Raw genomic sequence first — 19,357 nt, 5'->3', positions numbered from 1 at the left:
TTCACGTAATGTCACACTTAACAAGCAGATACTATTTCAGGGTTCTTGAACTGTTCCAGGGCTGCATGGTGGCACAGTGGGTAGTGCTGTCGCCTCAGGGCAAGCAGGTCGCTGGTTCGAGCATCCAGGATTTCCTCCAGGTGCTTCGGTTTCCCCCACAAGTCCAAAGACAAGCGGTACAGGTGAATTGGGTAAGCTAAATTGGCCGTAGTGTATGAGTGTGAATGAGACTGTATGGATGTTTCCCAGTGATGGGTTGCAGCTCGAATGGCATCTTCTGTGTAAAACATATGCTGGATAAGTTGGTGGTTTATTCTGCTGTGGCGACCCCAGATTAATAAATGGACTAAGCCAAAAAGAAAATTATTGAATGAACTGTTCGATTGTCCCACAAAGTTTATTTCCAACCTGCTTCAATACATGCTGGTTAGTAGGCATCTAGGAGCAGCAATAAAGACCTTTGCTTTATTTTTATGTACAATTTAAATGTATAATGTATAATAGAGACCGCATAGTAAGTCCTTAGAGGGAGAAAAATTCAGTGTTTTCTCAACGCAAGTTTCAAACTACAGTGAACAAATCATTATAAATCAGGTAAGTGACATTCTAAGTCGATCTCTCTCTTTTTTATTTTGTAGAGCTGCATTTATACCACAGAAACCAATAGTGTTTACTTTGCTTTGGCTTTTTCGGGGCTAATTATTGTAAAATCCTGCAACAGAAAAATACTGGGAAATCTCTGTAGATTGATGGCATTTCATGCTGTTCAGCCTTATAATCTTCAAATGTGAGCAAAAATTACCTGTTTTGTCATCACTTTAGATATTACATGAGGATCAATTAAATACTAGCTCTAAAGTGATGTTTGTGAACTGGTAATGGTTTTTGCTGTTTTAACGGTCAGCTGAGTGGTTAAAGAAACTAATTCCTCTTACAAAAGAATTATTGAGACTCTCTGTGTTTGATTTCCTTTTTATACACACAATAAGCAATATCACACGAGTAGCAGTGCGATATGGCTGTACAGTATATCATCACTGGTGGAACACTAATGCACTCGGCCTGCAGCCTCGAGCCAACGCACGCTTCCCACTAGTACTAATATACAGCCATATTGCACTGCTACTCGTGTGATGTTGCTATATATTCATTTTATTCTCTCAGTGGCTATTTATGAATTATATTATCATTAATAACATTATCACAATAAATACAATCTTGATATATATTAACTACATACCGTCCATCTCTAATGGCAGCTAATTCTGTTCATAGAGATTGAATGGCTCTACTTCATGCTGCTTCTTTATAGGTTGATTAAAATTTCATATTTGCCACTTTTTATCGCCATGTTGGTGTGTCAAATGGCAAATATGAATTATCGACAGTCTCCTCCAAGTTATTTATGAGAAGGCTGTTAAGCTGTGTGTGTGCTAGTGGTGTTTCGGTCGTGAGCAAATTATTCTGCCATGGACTTGTAAGTCCTTCTAAAGTAATACTGTGTCCTTAAAGGCTGACTACAGCTAATCCAAGATTGAGCAAATAGCCTTGGATGGTGAGCTGTGAAGGAATCAGAATCAGAATCAGAATCGGTTTTATTGCCAAGTGTGCTTCACACACACAAGGAATTTGTTTTGGCTACAGAAGCTTCCAGTGTACATAAAGTGACAAGTGACAACACAAAATAATCTGAAAAAAATAAAATAATAATAATAAAAAATGATGAACATTAAACAGATGCGGTTAGTGAAGAAACCTGGATGTTGAGTTGTGTGTACAGATTGTTATAAATATACAGGTTATAAGGTGCTGTGTACAAGTGCGAATGTAGAAAGTATTGCATTGTATATTGATATAAGGTGCTGTGTACAAGTGCGTATGAGAAAGTATTGCACATATTTATTGCACAGTAGGGGAATATTTAACTGTTCATAAGGTAGACAGCCTGAGGAAAGAAACTTTTCCTGTGTCTGGCTGTTTTTGTGCTCGGTGCTCTGAAGCGCCGACCAGACGGTAACAGTTCGAACAGGTAGTGTGCTGGGTGTGAGGCGTCCAGAGTGATTTTGCGAGCCCTTTTACTCACTCTGGAAGAGTACAGTTCTTGAAGTGTAGGAAGGGTAGTGCCAGTGATTCGTTCAGCAGTCCGGACTATTCGCTGTAGTCTACGGAGGTCAGTTTTGGCAGCTGAGCCGAACCAGACGGTGATTGAAGTGCAGAGGATGGATTGGATGACAGCTGAGTAGAACTGTACGAGCAGCTCCTGTGGCAGGTTGAACTTCCTCAGCTGACGAAGGAAGTACAGTCTCTGCTGGGCTTTCTTCACAATAGAGTCTATATGAGTGTCCCACTTCAGATCCTGAGAGATGGTGGTGCCCAGGAACCTGAATGACTCTACTGCAGCCACAGTGCTGTTCATGATGGTGAGTGGGGGGAGTGCAGGGGGGTTTCTCCTGAAGTCCACTATCATCTCCACTGTTTTGAGCGTGTTCAGCTCCAGGTTGTTGTATCTGCACCATAACGCCAGCCGCTCCACCTCCTGTCTGTATGCAGACTCGTCACCGTTCTGGATGAGGCCGATAACAGTAGTGTCGTCTGCAAACTTAATGAGTTTGATGGAGGGGTCTTTTGCAGTGCAGTCGTTGGTGTACAGGGAGAAGAGCAGTGGAGAAAGAACACATCCCTGGGGGGCACCAGTGCTGATGGTGCGGCTGTCGGATGTGATTTTGCCCATTCTGACTAGCTGCTGTCTATCTGTCAGAAAGCTGGTGATCCATTGACAGACAGAGCTAGGAACAGAGAGCTGGGCCATATAGATTGGAGCATATAGATTGGACATGCTCACTTAAGAACAAGGATTTTTTTGCTGAATGAGTTGGCGATTTAACCCTTAACGAATGAGTGAGCGAGCATATGGAGTGGCACTGTTGTTCCTTTAATGCAACATGTCAATCAAAGCAAAAAAGAGGTAAAAGTAAGTGATTTCTAATAATATAATGATATAAAAATTTTAATAATGCTAATATAAAATCAAATAATGAAACAAAATAAAATAAATAAATAAATAATTTCAAATAAACAAATAAATAATGTGAGGAGTAAAGTAAAAAATAAACAAAATAAAACAAAGAAATTATACAATTTAAATATATTAGTATACATTTATTTAGAAAAAAAAAAAAGTTTTTCCAAAAAAGTGAGGGTCTCATTCATTCCTGTTATCATTACCAGCGATGTAGCCCTTGCAGATCACTACATAATGCTCCCTGTCATTTTTATAAACTACATTTCCCATTATGTACAGTACTTCATTCACACACCTGTTTCAGCTCATACTGTTGTTGTCAGCGGAGAATCATTAAATCATTATAACTCCTAGCACAGATTAATCATCAAGCGTCTCACACAAAAAAAAATGTGGGATCCAAATGTAATGGAGTTGAAAAATTATATAATTTCTCAGATTGAATTCGATAATATTGGGCTTTATAAATAAAATGGTATGCGGTATAACTGTTAGCGCAGCTTGTTGCTCTCTCTCTCGTAAACAGATAAAAAAGGGTAATATAAATAATTTTAGATTATTTCAGTGATCGAAATAGATGTGTATGTTGTGTGAATAATTCGCTACTGCATGTTTTGAATTCATAATGTTTATTTTGGAACGAGTGAGATGATTTGTGTTTTGCTAACTGAAACGACACATTGCTAATGCATTTTAGTGTTGTATGCAATAACCCAACGAGAGAGTTTTTGTATTTTTTCCTTTTAGAGAGAGGTGAATGTGAATCCTGCACTTTCCTGCATTAAGTAGTTTTGTTTTATCTCAGATGGAGAAAATAAATCCAAGTTGAGTACAATGGTGGGTGGCCTCTTTCATTGAGTACAAGATTTGAGTCAATATGGACAGGACACCCGTTACACAAAGCTGGTCTTAAGCTCGATCTAATGTTAGTGAATATTACTGTTCTAAATGAGCAGCTGAGCACATATCCACTAATACTATTTTGCTAAAAAGACATCTAGCAAATGTCTAAACATTTAGGCTAAAACAGGGATTAATCTGGGTGAAAAGTCTAACAAGAGTCTAAAAATAGACTAGTCATCAAATACACAGATTAGACAGGTGTGTAGTCATTCATCCCTGTCTATTTGATGTGTCTTATCATTTTTACTGACAACCCTAAATGTACCCTTAATTTATAGCCAAGATGTCTATGTTTTTACGTGTATTTGACTTTTGTTAAACACACAAAACAAATGCCTGCTGAGCAGTGTTAGTTATTTGCATAAAACTCACCAAACCTTTCCACATACTGTAAGATCTTTCCAGCACAACCATTCCCTTGAAACCTTTCGTTAGTCTCGTCAAACGTATGCAGCTCTCTGCAAATCCTTAAACAATGCCAAGTGTGCCATTGATTAGAAGGCTGCCAAGAGTATGTGCTTTCTGCGTACGTGAAAGCTTAGTGAATGAGACCCAATGTGAGTAGTACAGACCGCATAAAATACAGACAGACAGAGACAGAAATAGATAGATAGATAGATAGATAGATAGATAGATAGATAGATAGATAGATAGATAGATAGATAGATAGATAGATAGATAGATAGATAGATAGATAGATAGATAGATAGATAGATAGATAGATAGATAGATAGATAGATAGATAGATAGATAGACTCAAAACAACCTTTGATTGGTCCATGCACAGAAGGATTCTGAGCAATGGAAGCTGGCCAAACCCAAACAAGCCATTTAAATCTTAACTGCAATATCTCCACGCAACCTTATTCCATCATAATTTTCCATTCAGACAATACAATGCCTCATTCTCCACCCACCGTGTTCACCTTTACTCCATGTGGAAGCTTCAGGTCATGGTTCATTGTCGCGCACTGGAACACAGGTATTACTAAAGCACGAACTGCAGGGATTGGCGAGGTGGTTCGGAATAATACAAGCAGCTCTCCGGCAGCCTCCCGACGGGATAAGCATCTCATTCATTCCGCCTGCTCAGGGTCATTATCGTTCATGCGCGTATACTGTGCGAGTACTACACGCTTACTGTCAATATTTTGACTCCCACGGAAATGAAATCACTTCTTGCTTTAATTACACTGCAGTAAATGAAACACAGAGCCCAGCTTTAGAGTAACTCAGTGTGGAGATTTGCTGCCACACACACCCGCGCCTCACATTACACGCCACGCGCCGAGAAAGTTGGTGTGCAAAATCAGCCAGGCAGGTGTGCAATGTTCCACTCTGCCTCGAAGGAACCAGCATATTTAATTAACCTCCCAGCTGGCCTTCTACCTCTCCTAGCACACACATACACACACGCGCAGCAGACATATGCTCCTTAATTACTATGCACATTTCCGTGACTGCTAAGAAAACAGTAGATTGTAGCAAAGATAGCGACAAATGCTCAGCACACGGTTAAATATGCATGCCGTAATTAATATGCATGCCAGCTTCGGCGGTAAGAAACCAAGGTGTGCGAGGTACACCTCTCGTTCCGTAATATAAGGTTTGCTTTGTAAATGCCACGGCGCGCGCTTGCATGCTAATAAGATAAATTGAACATAGCACCCCGGAAGCCGTAATGTTTTTATATTCGCCATCTGTACACCAGACCTTTCTCGTCCTCACAAGATGTTATTGATGATGCCCATTCCTATTTGTGCGAAAGTAGGTCTTCTGCAGCACGGCACTCTTAGCCTGGACACAGGTTAGCCTAATTAAACGGTGTTATAAAATATGGATGTTTCGGCTTATAGCTATGCGCCTTCTGTTTCATATGGTAATGCGATTAAAGTGAATGAGAAAAGGGAAAAGTCATCAATAAGAAAACAGGGGGACGCTTTTACGAGCGGAAATCAGCAGGAGTAGAGGCCGTGTGAAGTAGGAATTAGCCTTTCAAAGCTGCTTCTTCAACCGCCATGCACTTAAAGCAGTTAAAGGCAACAGACTGCGCTGAGTTTTCCTGAACGCCTGCAGCGTCTGACCTCACATTTGCATTAACGTTTGCAGCCCTTCCCTCCAACTGACATTTACCTATTATCCTTCAATCATTTTATGACAGCTCTTACTGGGGTGAAAGTAGTTATTAAGAAGCATTTGTAATCACAGATCAAACTTCACCCTGTCCAACAGATTGAAATTAGTAGTTAAAAAAAATAGCAAGGTCGATGACAGATCGTTTTCAGTTCAGATTTGTGAGTTGGAAGTTTTTTTTAATAAATTGTTGAGTGTTAGGGTTATGGTGAGTTCATTTAGCCACAAATTTTACTCACCGAGAAATCACAGACAAATGCCCAAAATCACAGGCAAATCGTTGCTCGTTCACGTGAGTAACAATAAAAACTATAGAATAGAATACACAACACATGTCACTCCCATAGTTTTGTATGGGGAAAAGTGTAAGGGGTCGATCACAGTGAACGTGCATTTGCATTCCAAAAACGCAAGGCGCACCACACTGCCTTTTTTGTTGACAAGAAAAAAAAGAATTTTTTATGTCGCTAGGCAATGACTCAATCAGCTGGGTATTGTGCGAGAGTGTTGCTGTTGATATTAATATAATTTTAATATTTAATAATATTGTGATTTTCAAGATTTGTGAAGTCATACAGCGTTGGATAACTCGAAACAGCAAGTCTCTTCTCCATGTTCAAAAGTCTCCATTGTTGTCTTGACAACACAAACACTGCAGGCACCTCAACGGAAACCCCACCTCTGCTTTTAATTTGATTGGAGATTGAAAAAGACGTGAGTGACATAAGGTGCTTTTTACGCTCAGAGTTGCCTTTTTTTTTGACTGCGAGCACACAGCACACAAGGGCAAAAACGCGAGGCGCAAAAAAGCAGCGCATAAGTGAAAAAGTGAAAAAGGGGCAGCGCAGGAGTGAAAAAGCAGCACATAAAACGCTTGCTGCTGTTAGTAAATAATTTTAAAAAGACGCCTCTCAACCCAAAAAGCGCATTCGGTGTAAACAGCCCCAAATGGTCAATATGGCGAATGAAGCCCTGCCTACTAGTACAGGAGCCAATCATCGACCACTATTAACTGGCGTTTCTACGGGGGAAAAGTTCGGACCTGGGGCCTCATGTACGAAGACTTGTGTTGAATTCATACTAAAACATTGCGTACACACAAAGCTGTAAATGTGTGTATGCAGTAAAAAAACTCAGATGTATGAAACACTGCATATGTGTAATCCCACGCATATTCTCTTTGTACATCCGAATTAACGTGAATCTGAGCGCATGTGCACGAGCGCAAAACCACTCCCTGCCTTCTCCCCCTAATAAATATGGTAGACTCTACTTTGGCAAAACCAAATGAAAAAGCAATGGCAAAAGCAAGCAAAAAGAGAAACTTTGAACAGAATGTGAATTGGAGGTGCTCCTTTCGGAGATAGACCGGAGAAAATCAGTTTTATTTGCAAGTTTGTCCTCCAGAATTAATAACAAAAAAAATTGAGTGGGAGAGTTTAGCTGACGCGGTTAACACAGTGGGGTCTGAACATCGCACTGTGAGTGAATTAAAAAAGAAATGGTCCGATGTAAAGGGGTGAAATTTTGTAGTGTCTATTTAGACTAAGTGAGCTGGTTGAATGATTCCCGCCCATCACCAGTTGATTGACAGAGATAACATAACCAAAGAGAGCACTAAACACCAGCGTGAGTGGCGTAGCTTGTAAAGCACATGGTAGCATGTTTCAACATGATCGCTCATGAACCCGGTTCGAATCCAGCGTCTGATGAGCTCATTCTTCTTTTCTCCCCCCATTACATATCAAGTTGCCTACTCTTCATCACGAGGAAGACAAGTAGGAATCATTAATAAGTGTGTAATATATTAAACGCATTTGAGCATCACATATTATTTGCACATTTATTGAATGGAAATGTTTCCAATTCACGTATGCAAATTCGTCTTCAGATGGCGCCTTTATAGCAATGTGCGTGCAGTAGATCGCTCCTATTACATTGCGAAAACCGTTGATCGCTGCAACTTGCGCTTTAATGTTTGGCTGGTCAACTACATGGTATGGTAACCTTATATACCTGCTAGACATGCAGATGATTCCGTCCCATACAGCTGGCATTGCACGGCTCAATGATAGATTGTAGTGTGCAATTTAACATAATAACCTGTAGGAGTCGCAAATGGAAATAAAACAAATACACACAAGAAATGCACGTATGCCAGACATGAAGTTGGCGTGGACCAACGCACATTCTAATATCAATTTCATCGTTAATAAATCCAAATGTGAGCGTAAAATCTGCCATATGCAAAGTTTTTGTGCGTACGCAGGGTTGATACATGAGGCCTTAGATGTGTACTTTTTTTTTTTACGGAATCTCAGTGAATACTTGCGTCACAGACATAAGAAATATATCCAAGCTTGAAATATGGGCTTTTAAATGAACTAAGTGCACTTGAAAACAAAAGTTGTATGAAACAAACGCGAGGTACAGTGTGTCCTGTCAAACACACATCACATGACAGCAGTTACTAAAATGTCCACAAACTTGTACACAAAGAGTCGTTGTCATTTCTGAAGAAGATTCGCCATCAAGACCAAGTTGTGGATTACTTCAGAAGAACAGCATGATATGACAATCATTTTCCAGAGGACGATAATGTGTAGACTGGCTATAAATGAGGTTGGTGTTGTGATCTCGTTCCTTTCAAGTGTGCAGTAGCTTGGACAACTTGAAAAAAATGCAGATTTTTGATTAATTTGGACGAAACGAAACTTATGAGACAGATGTCATTTAATATTATTGGTAATTCCAAATATGTAATGTAATTGTTAGCTTGGCTGACAGTTTTGGGGAATTTGATGTTTCCCCATTCAGACAGAATGGCCGAGCATACTGCCCGAGAGGCATTTCAAAGATGTCTGCTGAGTGAATTGCCTTGCTTTAAAGAAGTGGTTCTCAATTCCGGTCCTCGGGCCCCGCCGCCCTCCACATTTTGTGTGTCTTTCATAAGCTGCGGTCACACTGGACTTTTCTGCCCATAGACTTCCATTCCCGCACACGTGAATGCGTCAGCCTGGAAATGCAAGGTCATGCGTCAAATTTCGCAGGTCGCTGCGGTGCAAAGTTCAAGCTTGGTGAACTCTGACCTGCGAAATCGCATCACTTGACTACATAAGACCAATTGAGGATCAAAACATGACCTCTCTGGACAGAAATTTAAAACATGGACAAATCGCTCACTTTTTTAAATGCTAATCATCTTGTTTAATCCCGCCCCTTTTCACAGCACCGCATGACAGATTTTCGCTAGTGTGACCGCTGCTTTATTTCACACACAAGGATCAGTTCGTGGATCTCTCAGTTAACAAGTTGATGGTCTGAATCAGGTGCTAAGTAAGGAAGATATAAAAAATGTGCAGGGCGGGGGGCGTGAAGACATGAATTGAGAATCACTACCTTAAAGGGACTTTGGTAAAAATCACAGTGTGAACTATTACAAATACGATCTGAGAGAATCGCAGATGAGTTTTAAACACCCGTAAGATATTTGGCATGCTAAATATCTGGACCTGTTGACAATTCAAACTCATGCCATGTGAAATGTGTTCTGATTGTAATAACATCAGTGATCACCTAAAGCTAATGAGAGAGCAACATCCAGGCCAGCTGGAAGTTGGGAATGAGTTACGAAGGTTTAGATTACAATATCAACAAGCATGACTTTGGTTGAGAAAGGGCTCTTTTCAGTCCATTTAGACACAAGAAATGTATCATATTAAAATAGGCAGGAGCACCTGTCTGTTTGATATGTGAGCTGAGCAATACCCAAACCAGGCTTATTCTAAAAACGTTGCCCTATTTCTGGAGCGTGCCAAATACGTCCCAGGAGGTATGTTTCTTTGCAGTTTTTGTTTTCACGAATCTCAAATTTCTCTTGCGAGTGACATTTGTGCCTGCTGTTCTCATATAAATCCACCAGAGTCCGCTGTCGACTGACTGAATGACTGATTAAGTGATCATCTGACTCACTTCCCTAATTCCAACCGACAGTGATGTCAAAAGCAGTCCAGAAAAAGCAAAGCCCCCTGATTTATACCACATTTTCAGTTTTTACTACATTCTCATCCTGTTTTTTACTTGTTTATTTAAATTTTTGGCTTTTGTTTTTGTAATAACTGCTTTCTGGAACCGTTCTTCACCAGATTTGAACACCGAACTCTGTCGTGGGGGGTCAACTCCTCGCTCGAGCTTGTGGACAAACTGGTAACAGTGGGAAAGCCGTCCATACGGAGATAAGTGGTCAGCTGGTAAGTGTGAAAAGGACCAGCATCATACTGCCTGTAGCGTCCGAAATACCAGCCATTCATAGTTTTGGCTACATAATTCATGTTCTCCAAAATTGTATATCGGGCTACGTTTTCAGAGCCTATGTTGGCAATACCACAACCAGGTTGAAAAAATAAAAGGTTCGAGAGAAATCGCTAATTCCCTTCAAAAACAAGGTGAGCTAAATTAGTACATTTTCTACCCCACTAAAGGCTTCTTCTTTATTATGTAGGTAAAAACAAAAGATATACTACATGACCTCACGTTGTATTCATGCCACTTCTCATGTGTGTTTGGTTGTGAGATATATTTTGTGAGACAAAGTTGCCAGTAATTCTTCCTATTGTAAAATCATTGATTCCCAGGATTCTCCCGTATTTTACAGTTCTATCCCGCTATCATCTCGTAAAGGTATTTTCCCGTATTTCTACAGTATTTTCAGTCTTTTCTCTAAAGAGTGGCAATAAACATTAAAGAGCCGATCCTGCCTACAGTATATGCAACCCATACCGCCGAACCACCAGGGGATACCCCTTGCTGTTATATGTGAGTCTGTTCTGTGCTTTCATTTTATTTAGGCATGGGAACACTTTGAAATACATATAAAAATGGCAGGATTCCCTCTGCTTTTCATTACAGATGCCGTCATCCCTCCTATATAATCCTCAAAACAGTCATATAGTGGTGCGTGACTGTCAGCTGACATGCTCCATAGTGATAAATAGATGCTGTTTCCCAAACGGATTCTGTACACAGAGCAAAGTTTGGGTTTTGGGTGCTTGTTTGAACAGACAAATTCACATAATTATTAATTATGTCATCTGAATTAATTGACATCTAAAGATGTCAATCTTTGTGGGGTTTTTTTTTTTTCAAACACAACTAATTTTGTCCTAAATGAGCATAAAACGTTAGGAAAGCAATCGAATGCTTTTATTATAATGTGTGCATTTTTAAAGTGACACCTCTGTTATTTAATGTAATCACATGAAAAATCCAAATAAATGAGATTCATCATTGCTCTTTCATCAGAATGTTTAAGCTATACAGTGAAGAAAAGATTGAGATTTGATAACTTGACTCTAATAGCTATTCATTTTAATTAAGATAAACTGTTTGCAAATTTAGGGCAGTGGCGCAGTAGGTAGTGCTGTCACCTCACAGCAAGAAGGTCGCTGGTTCGAGCCTCGGCTGGGTCAGTTGGTGTTTCTGTGTGGACTTTGCATGGGTTTCCTCTGGGTGCTCCGGTTTCCCCCACAGTCCAAAGACATGTGGTACAGGTGAATTGGGTAAGCTAAATTGTCTGTAGTGTGTATGTTTTCCAGTGATGGGTTGCAGCTGGAAGGGCATCTGCTGCATAAAACAAATGCTGGATAAGTTGGTGGTTCATTCCGCTGTGGCGACCCCAGATTAATAAAGGCACTAAGCCGAAAAGAAAATGAATGAATGAATGTTTGCTAATTTATTTGCTGCTAATGTATGTAAATAATAATAATAAAACTTATTACTGACCGTTTAACTGTTTATTTACAATGAAACAGCTCCAGACAAACATACAGTATTTAGTAATTGGGAATTTTCTATTATGACCGGTCCTGTGTTGAATGCAGAACTGCGTCTGAAGACTTTTTATTTGCTGCTGAATTTCTGCGGCGTCCTAATCTGGGGGCCCCCTCCAAATTGTTGGACTATCCCCAAGTCCCTCCCCATGCTCAAAAATCAGTGAGAGGCATCAGATAAATTCAATCTTTTATTATATCAAGTGAATAAAGTTTTCAGGGCTCTGGGCAATGGAACACCATTAAATCAGGTGACAGGGTAGTCCGAAGCACCTTTCACAAACATTAACACTGTATTTATCATTGTCTCTTTTCAGCCCCCTCTCATCTGTTTACTTTATTTATATGGCATGTTTTTAACAGCTACAAGACTGACCAAAGAGCTTTCCAGCATCATAAAACTAGAAATACAAGAGAGAGAAAGAGAGAAAAACAAAGATAAAAATAGAAACACAAATAAGACATGAAACAGGCTGAATTGAAGTGCTACAATTACTAATAGGCCAATGAAAACAAGTTGTTAAAAGCAACTTAAAAATAGTCAGGTTAGGGGATTTCAGAATCTGATTTAATTGTGAAATTAATCTAGCCGCAGTGTTCCGCACTAAGGCCAAATCCCAATTCCATTTTTGTACCCCTTCCCCTTGGCCCTTGAAACAGAGTGTTAAGGGTAAGGGCTTCAAAATTTACACCTAAGAATTGGGACAGCACTACAACACCTGCATACGTCATCATATGTCATTGCGATCTCTTATTTCATATAAGATCGATGTTGGCGACTGCTGTAGTTATTGCAGTTGCTTTATTTTTGCTATTTATGTTCAGGAAATCACTGAAGGCAATGATATCATGTTATTTTAACGATATAATGTGGCAATAAGATCATAACTTTACTGTGCATTTACACCATGTAAACACACCAAAAACAACATTAACATTATACCAGACATTGTAAAAGGTCATTTTCAGCCACTAGACTTTTCTGACAGGGTATTCGAGTGTCAGATGTAAAAGTATATTGTGGGACCACTATACAGGAATGTAATTGTGATCTATTCCTTCCAGTTCTTCACCATTTCCATAGGGACTCAGCACAAAGGATTTGATGCGTAAAACCACAAACTTGTAATGCAACAGTTTACATTTCGTTTGTCAGGATACAACAAAAATCAAAAAACAAACGGAGGAACTATTTACACTTTTCCAAGCTTCGATATAAATGTGGTTTTGAAGAACAGTCAAAAGACTGTCTACCATCAAGCCCCTTCCTTCTTTCTTATCTTTTTTCCCTATTGCTTACGCATACATATGACGTATGGCATTAGTTAACATATGAAATGCCATGTACATAATACAATATCACAAAATATACTAATCAAATGCTGTATCAAATAGCAATAACTATATATCTCAATACAAATAATATAATATTATTGAAAAATATTAGAAATCTCTTTATGGCTCTAACAAGGAGTTATTATTCTGGATTATACAGTAGATAGCGAAATGTAGCGGTTTTCTTTTCAGCATAAAGCACGACGGTAAAACACGAACGCGGTTATGAATGTAAAAAAAACATATGATTGTCTGTTGTAAAAATTCAAAATAATGACAAAAATTACTAATTTGTGCATCTCCTTACTTCTGTGTGCAGCCATGCTGCCATTGATGCTGGTGTATTTGAAGAAATTTCTTACCCCTTGGTTTCGAGTGTGGTCCTGAATAATCTCCGTTTGAAGGGGTATCTGGCCCTTCCCCTTGGTCCTACGCCTTCAAGCTAAAGAGAGTTGGGACACCACTATTGGGTAAGGGGAAGGGCTAAGGGGTAGAATTGGGATTGGGCCTAAGTGAAGACGAGTTCTGTAAAAATCGTGACATGTGGCCAAGTACGGTGACCCTCACTCAGAATTTGTGCTCTGCCTTTAACCTATCTAAGTGCACACATTGTAAACACACCCGCAGCAGTGGGCAGCCATTACTTTGGCACCCAGGGAGCAGTTGGGGGATCAGTGCCTTGCTGACTCATCTCAGATGTGGTATTGAGAGTGGTGAGAGTGCTTGTTATTCACTCCCCAATCTACAATTCCTGCCAGTGCTAGGACTCAAACCTGTGACCTTTTGATCACAATCTCTAACTATTAGCTCTGTGCGGTATCTCCAAATGTCCTCTGTTTTGGTGATACCACAATAAAAAGACTTGCGATAATAAATATGTGATGTGATAAAAGCATGTATGGCAAAGTATTGTAAATGAGAAAGTGTTTAATTTTAGTTAGTGTATGGAGCTGATGACAACTAGAACCGAGCACAGTGGAGATTTGTTTGTTGAATTTGTGTGAGTCATCTAAGGCCATGTCCACAAGTTTTTCCCGCTTTGGCTTTTAAAAAAAATCTTCGTCCACATGAAAACGACAAAACTCACTGTGTGTTAAGGACAAGCCGAACCAACAGGGGATAATAACACTTTTATGCTGGGTTCACACCAAAAAGGTAATTAAGTATTTTTTGTGAGTAAACTGCATTCAAGTCAATGTAAAGGTGAGAAAAGAAGTGGATTAACATCCAGAGGTCGAATAATGTAGAATACGTGATACGTTTGCACAAATTTTGGTCTGAACTAGCCATGTTAGCCAATCAGAAAGGATAATCAGCGCGCACACTGACATTACGAGGCAAAAACTCCGGTTGTAGTGTCCACACGACTACACTTTACCCCTAGTTTTGGAAAATCTTCACCCTGGCTGGAGTTTTCAGAAAGTTTAGGTTTCAGTCACCCGATATTCCATTCTTGGGTAACATTTTTAACACTTACTGCTCTTTGAACAGACATTTAACTGACTATAAGAAACATTGCAAGTACAAGTACTTACACTAACCCTAACCCCAACCCCAACCCCAGCCTTAACAGTCTACTTATAATATAATGAGAATTAGTTGTTATGTAGATGCAATGTAACCTATATTCAACAAACGGACCATCAAAATAAAGTGTGACCCGTTTTTGTGTTGACAAACAGTGAAACTTCATAGAAAATAGTGCAGTTTTGAAAATACCTAAGTTCGTGTGGACAATGTTATTTTATACATGCAAGGACTTAAAAAGCAGATTAAGGTCCTGAATCAAAATTAAAACCTTCATATTTTCTGGTGGGCTGAAAATGATGACATCTGTTTTCATTCTGTTTCATCATGCAAAATCAAACCAAGTGTTTGGACAGAAATGTGTATATGTATTGTGAGTCCATAATAATATAGGGGTTACAAAAACACAACAAGTCTCTTTATTTAATTTTCTGACATTAATCTAGCATTTAAATCCCAGCAATTTTGAGGCCCACCACAACATAACAAAGTAGTGCAGTTTATCCCACCCACTAATATTGAGGAATAACATTACCATTCAGCACTCTCAGGAGGGCATATTCAGTGCTGTGGGCAGCCTTAAAACCAAGTCAAAAAGCAAAAGGTTGGATTGCTTTGGTATTGGTAAGGTTTATGTGATTGAATTCAAACAACTATACCTACCACTCGCCTTCTGACCAAAAAATATGATTGTATGTGAGTAAGAAAACTAAAACAAAGTATTTAAAATGTAACAATGTTATTAAACATCAAAACATTTGAATTACCTTCAAAATCATACTTGTCTTCCCTTTGGTTCTACCAAAAGTACATAGCATGGGTTTGTTTCCTTCGCATGCCTTCGCTTACTGTGTTGCACTGAGTGCTCATGCAAAAGTGAAAAAGCGCATGACATTATAATGGTGAATGGTCTTGATAAAATCTAGACAAAAGAGACCATAAAAGAACCTAAGACCACATGTTAATATAAGATGAATAAAATAATGCATCTCACCTGATCACTTCTAATCAGATCACTGCACTGATTCAGTCACATTGCACTGATTCATTCATTCATTTTGAATTGTACATACCCACTGTACATATACACTTGTAATTATTTTCATATCTATCTGCACACTTCTGATTATTAATAGCAATCTGTACATATTGTAAATCTCTGTTCATAGCTAATGCAACCTGTATATAATGTTCAAAGTACATCAATTTGTAAATATCACCATAGTTTTTCTATAACTGCACTTTATTTATAACTGTATCCTGCATTTGCTGCTATTGCACTTCTGGTTAGACCTAAACTGCATTTCGTTGCCTTGTACTTGTACATGTGTGATGACAATAAAGTTGAATATAATCATCTAATCTAATCACTAAAAGATAATATTAGTTGAAACAGGGTGAAAGGTGAAAACAGGGTTAAAGACACTTGGCAATAACAAATTTGCAATAAAAAGCCACAGTTATGTTTACAGTTTACCCACCCACAGAACTTTCCACTCCCATTAGCATTTTTATAGGATTGGGGTTTAATTTGTCTTGTAATTCTGGCTCCAGATTTAAAGACTTATAACAAAATCCCTTTCAAGGAAAGCCTGTGATGACATTTTCTCAAGTCAAAAGCAGGGCAGGCACAAAGTAGTCGCCAAATAAAAAGGGATTTCCATAATGAACAAGCAGAAAAACTCTGCTTTGTATACTGTATCTATAGCCTTTGTATATTCATACTCTTTGCTAGTAATGTTATGTGGTGTAATAATAAAGGGTTCTTACTTTACCTTGAGTTCATTGTAAACATTGTTTTAAAAATATCAGTTTAAAGTAATATACAGTTGATATATATGTATGCCTGATAATGTTTTTTTATATTTTTTCTTCTGGAGAAAGTCTTATTTGTCTTATTTCAACAAAAATAAAAGCAGTTTTTAATTTTTAAAAACACATTTTAGGGACAAAATTACTAACCCCTTTAAACTATTTTTTTTTATATATATTCTACAGAAAAACCATCGTTATTCAATAACTTGCCTAATTACCTTAACTTGCCTAGTTAAATGTCATTTTAAGCTGTATAGAAATTAAAAAATTTATAAAATTAACTAGTAAAATATTAATTATTGTCATCATGCAAAGATAAAGCAGTTCAATTATTTCAAGTATTTATATATTTATACCATAGTAATTGTAGTGTGTTGAGTGTGAAATGTGACTCACATATCAAGAATGTATGTATATCAATATAATCATATCAGTGTATGTGTTGGCCACTCTTTGTGTAACCGAGTTACTTTTTGGTTGACATCTGTTTGTGTTTAATGAGTCTCCTGTTTTTGTTACTGCAGACTAGTTCAGTAAACAGATATAAAGAAGAAGTGCCCGCATGTGTTTAACGTTTTTTCTTATCACAAACACAACAATAATCTGGAAGTGTTGGTGCTGCTATGACTTTTTTAAGATTCATTATTGTAATCTCCCGATTGCAGCAGAGAAATACTGGGAAATCTCTCTAGACTGATGGCATTTGATGCCGTTCAGCCTTATAATCTTAAAATGTGAGCAAAATCACCTGTTTTGTCATCACTTTAGACATTACACCAAAGAATCATTCAAATGCTAGCTCTAAAGTGATGTTTGTGAAGTAGCAACAGTTTCTGCTGTTCTGACGTCAGCTGCAGATGTGTATGAATGGTGGAAGAAAGTAGTTCCTCATACAAAAGGATTGTTAGACTCTCAGTATTTAAATTTCTTTTTTATATACATGACTATGCCTTCAAACTGTTGCATAAATGCAATATCACATGATTATCAGTGCAATATGGCTGTATATTGTCACTGGTGGGACACTAAGGCACAATGCATGCCTTCCACCAGTGCCGATATACAGCCATACCACACTGTTACTCATGTGATACTGCTCATATATTTGTATATATATACAAATATATAAATAAGGGACTAAGCTTAAGCAAAATAAATGAATGAGTTTGAACCTTACAGGCTACAAACATAGCTGTTGTCAATCAGCATTAATATATTTTATTCTGATGGCTGAAGATGCTCCTGCAGAAGAAATATTATTTAAGAAAACACATTTTATATTAAGTCTATTTTTCCTTCTCCACTGGCAATTTGTTTTCGGTTAGTGCCCCCAAACTATGTATACAGCAGGAGGTTTTACGTTTGCCAGAGCTTGAATCCACAGGGACAGCAAAAAAAACAGGAGCTTCCTTATTCTGTCCATTTTTCACAGCCTTTCTTAAAGCACCGGGATTGACCCGGGCTACACATGGATTATTGCTAATTAACCAAAACACTGTGGGAGAAGTCAACACAGTTTTAGCTAGACATGAAATATCTTCAAAAACTTTCTCAAGGGCCAAATTAATAAAAATGAGTAGCAATAATTATGTTCTCTTCAAGCAATGCTTCATTTCTGCAGCTCATCTCGGAAGAGAGCGAATCCAAAACATTTGGCACTGAATTATTTGCTCGGCTGCCAATAATGCTGATTTGAATTTTAACATTAGTCAGAGGACAGGGAATGGGGCAGCGAGCGAAAAAAGAGAAGGAGCAGGGGCTGGTAAGTACAATCAGTTACAGATGAGAGTCATTTGTCTCAGTCTGAGAGGCACTCATTCAATTATTCCCTAACTGTTTACTCTGGTGGGAACAGAGACATGCAGGCAGGAGTATTGATTCATTTATTTTTACACCACATCATTAAACACCAATGCGCGGGCGAAATAAGATTGAATTAACGCTTCTCACTTCCAATGTAGCAATGGCCGAATTTAAGGTAGTGCTTATCCGCCGGTCACAGACTCCCTCGCTCTCGTTCTTGCTCGGCGCGTGTCTGTGCCCGCTGTGAGGGATAGCAGTAAATCGTTAGTTGTGAGACTGCCATAAATTGCTGACTCACGTAAAGAGATGGTGCCCAATTACACAGCAGGACTACCTGGCTCTCCACTTCTAATTGAACTGCTATTTGAGCTTTTTAAAGTAATTTGTTATTTCAAAGATTTTTTTTTTTCTTGCTCGCCTGCCTGCCTGCCTGCCTGCCTTAAAAATAAAAAAGCATACAATGCAAGCCTGAGCCGAGAAGCGAGAAAGCAGCTTATACCGACAAGTAGATTTTAAAGCCCAAATTAAGTTCTTGCTCATGTTGGCAGCGGCTCAGGCACACAGTAATATTTGCTTCCTGTTTGTGCCCTTGCAGAAGTTTTCCATCACATGGTCTGCAAGGCTTAGAGGTCCCCCATCGCATGTGAAGTGTGACCAGCGAGCCATGAGCTGCTAAGTATAATTACTCAGACTGGCTACGGCACAAGGCAACAAACCCATTTTGCTAGAAAATGGAGATTCTAAATGGAGGACCAAGATGGACATCCAAATAGAGGGTAATAGAGCAGATGGGCTATGATGGGATTTGGAGTGTAGTAATGACAACAACAACAACAGGAGGTAGAACAACAGGTTTGTAAAGCAAGTGTAATGGGAACAATGCAATGCAAGAGTGGGTTTCTTTCTGCAACTTAACTAGTAGAATCATATCAAATGTTACTGTTCACTGCTATTATTTGAATGACCATGAGGGTTTTCTGAATGTGCTGAT

Source organism: Danio aesculapii, chromosome 3 (genome assembly GCF_903798145.1).
Source record: "Danio aesculapii chromosome 3, fDanAes4.1, whole genome shotgun sequence".
Taxonomy (NCBI): Eukaryota; Metazoa; Chordata; class Actinopteri; order Cypriniformes; family Danionidae; genus Danio; species Danio aesculapii.
The sequence above is the reverse complement of the archived record's forward strand: the minus strand, read 5'-3'. Positions refer to the sequence as shown.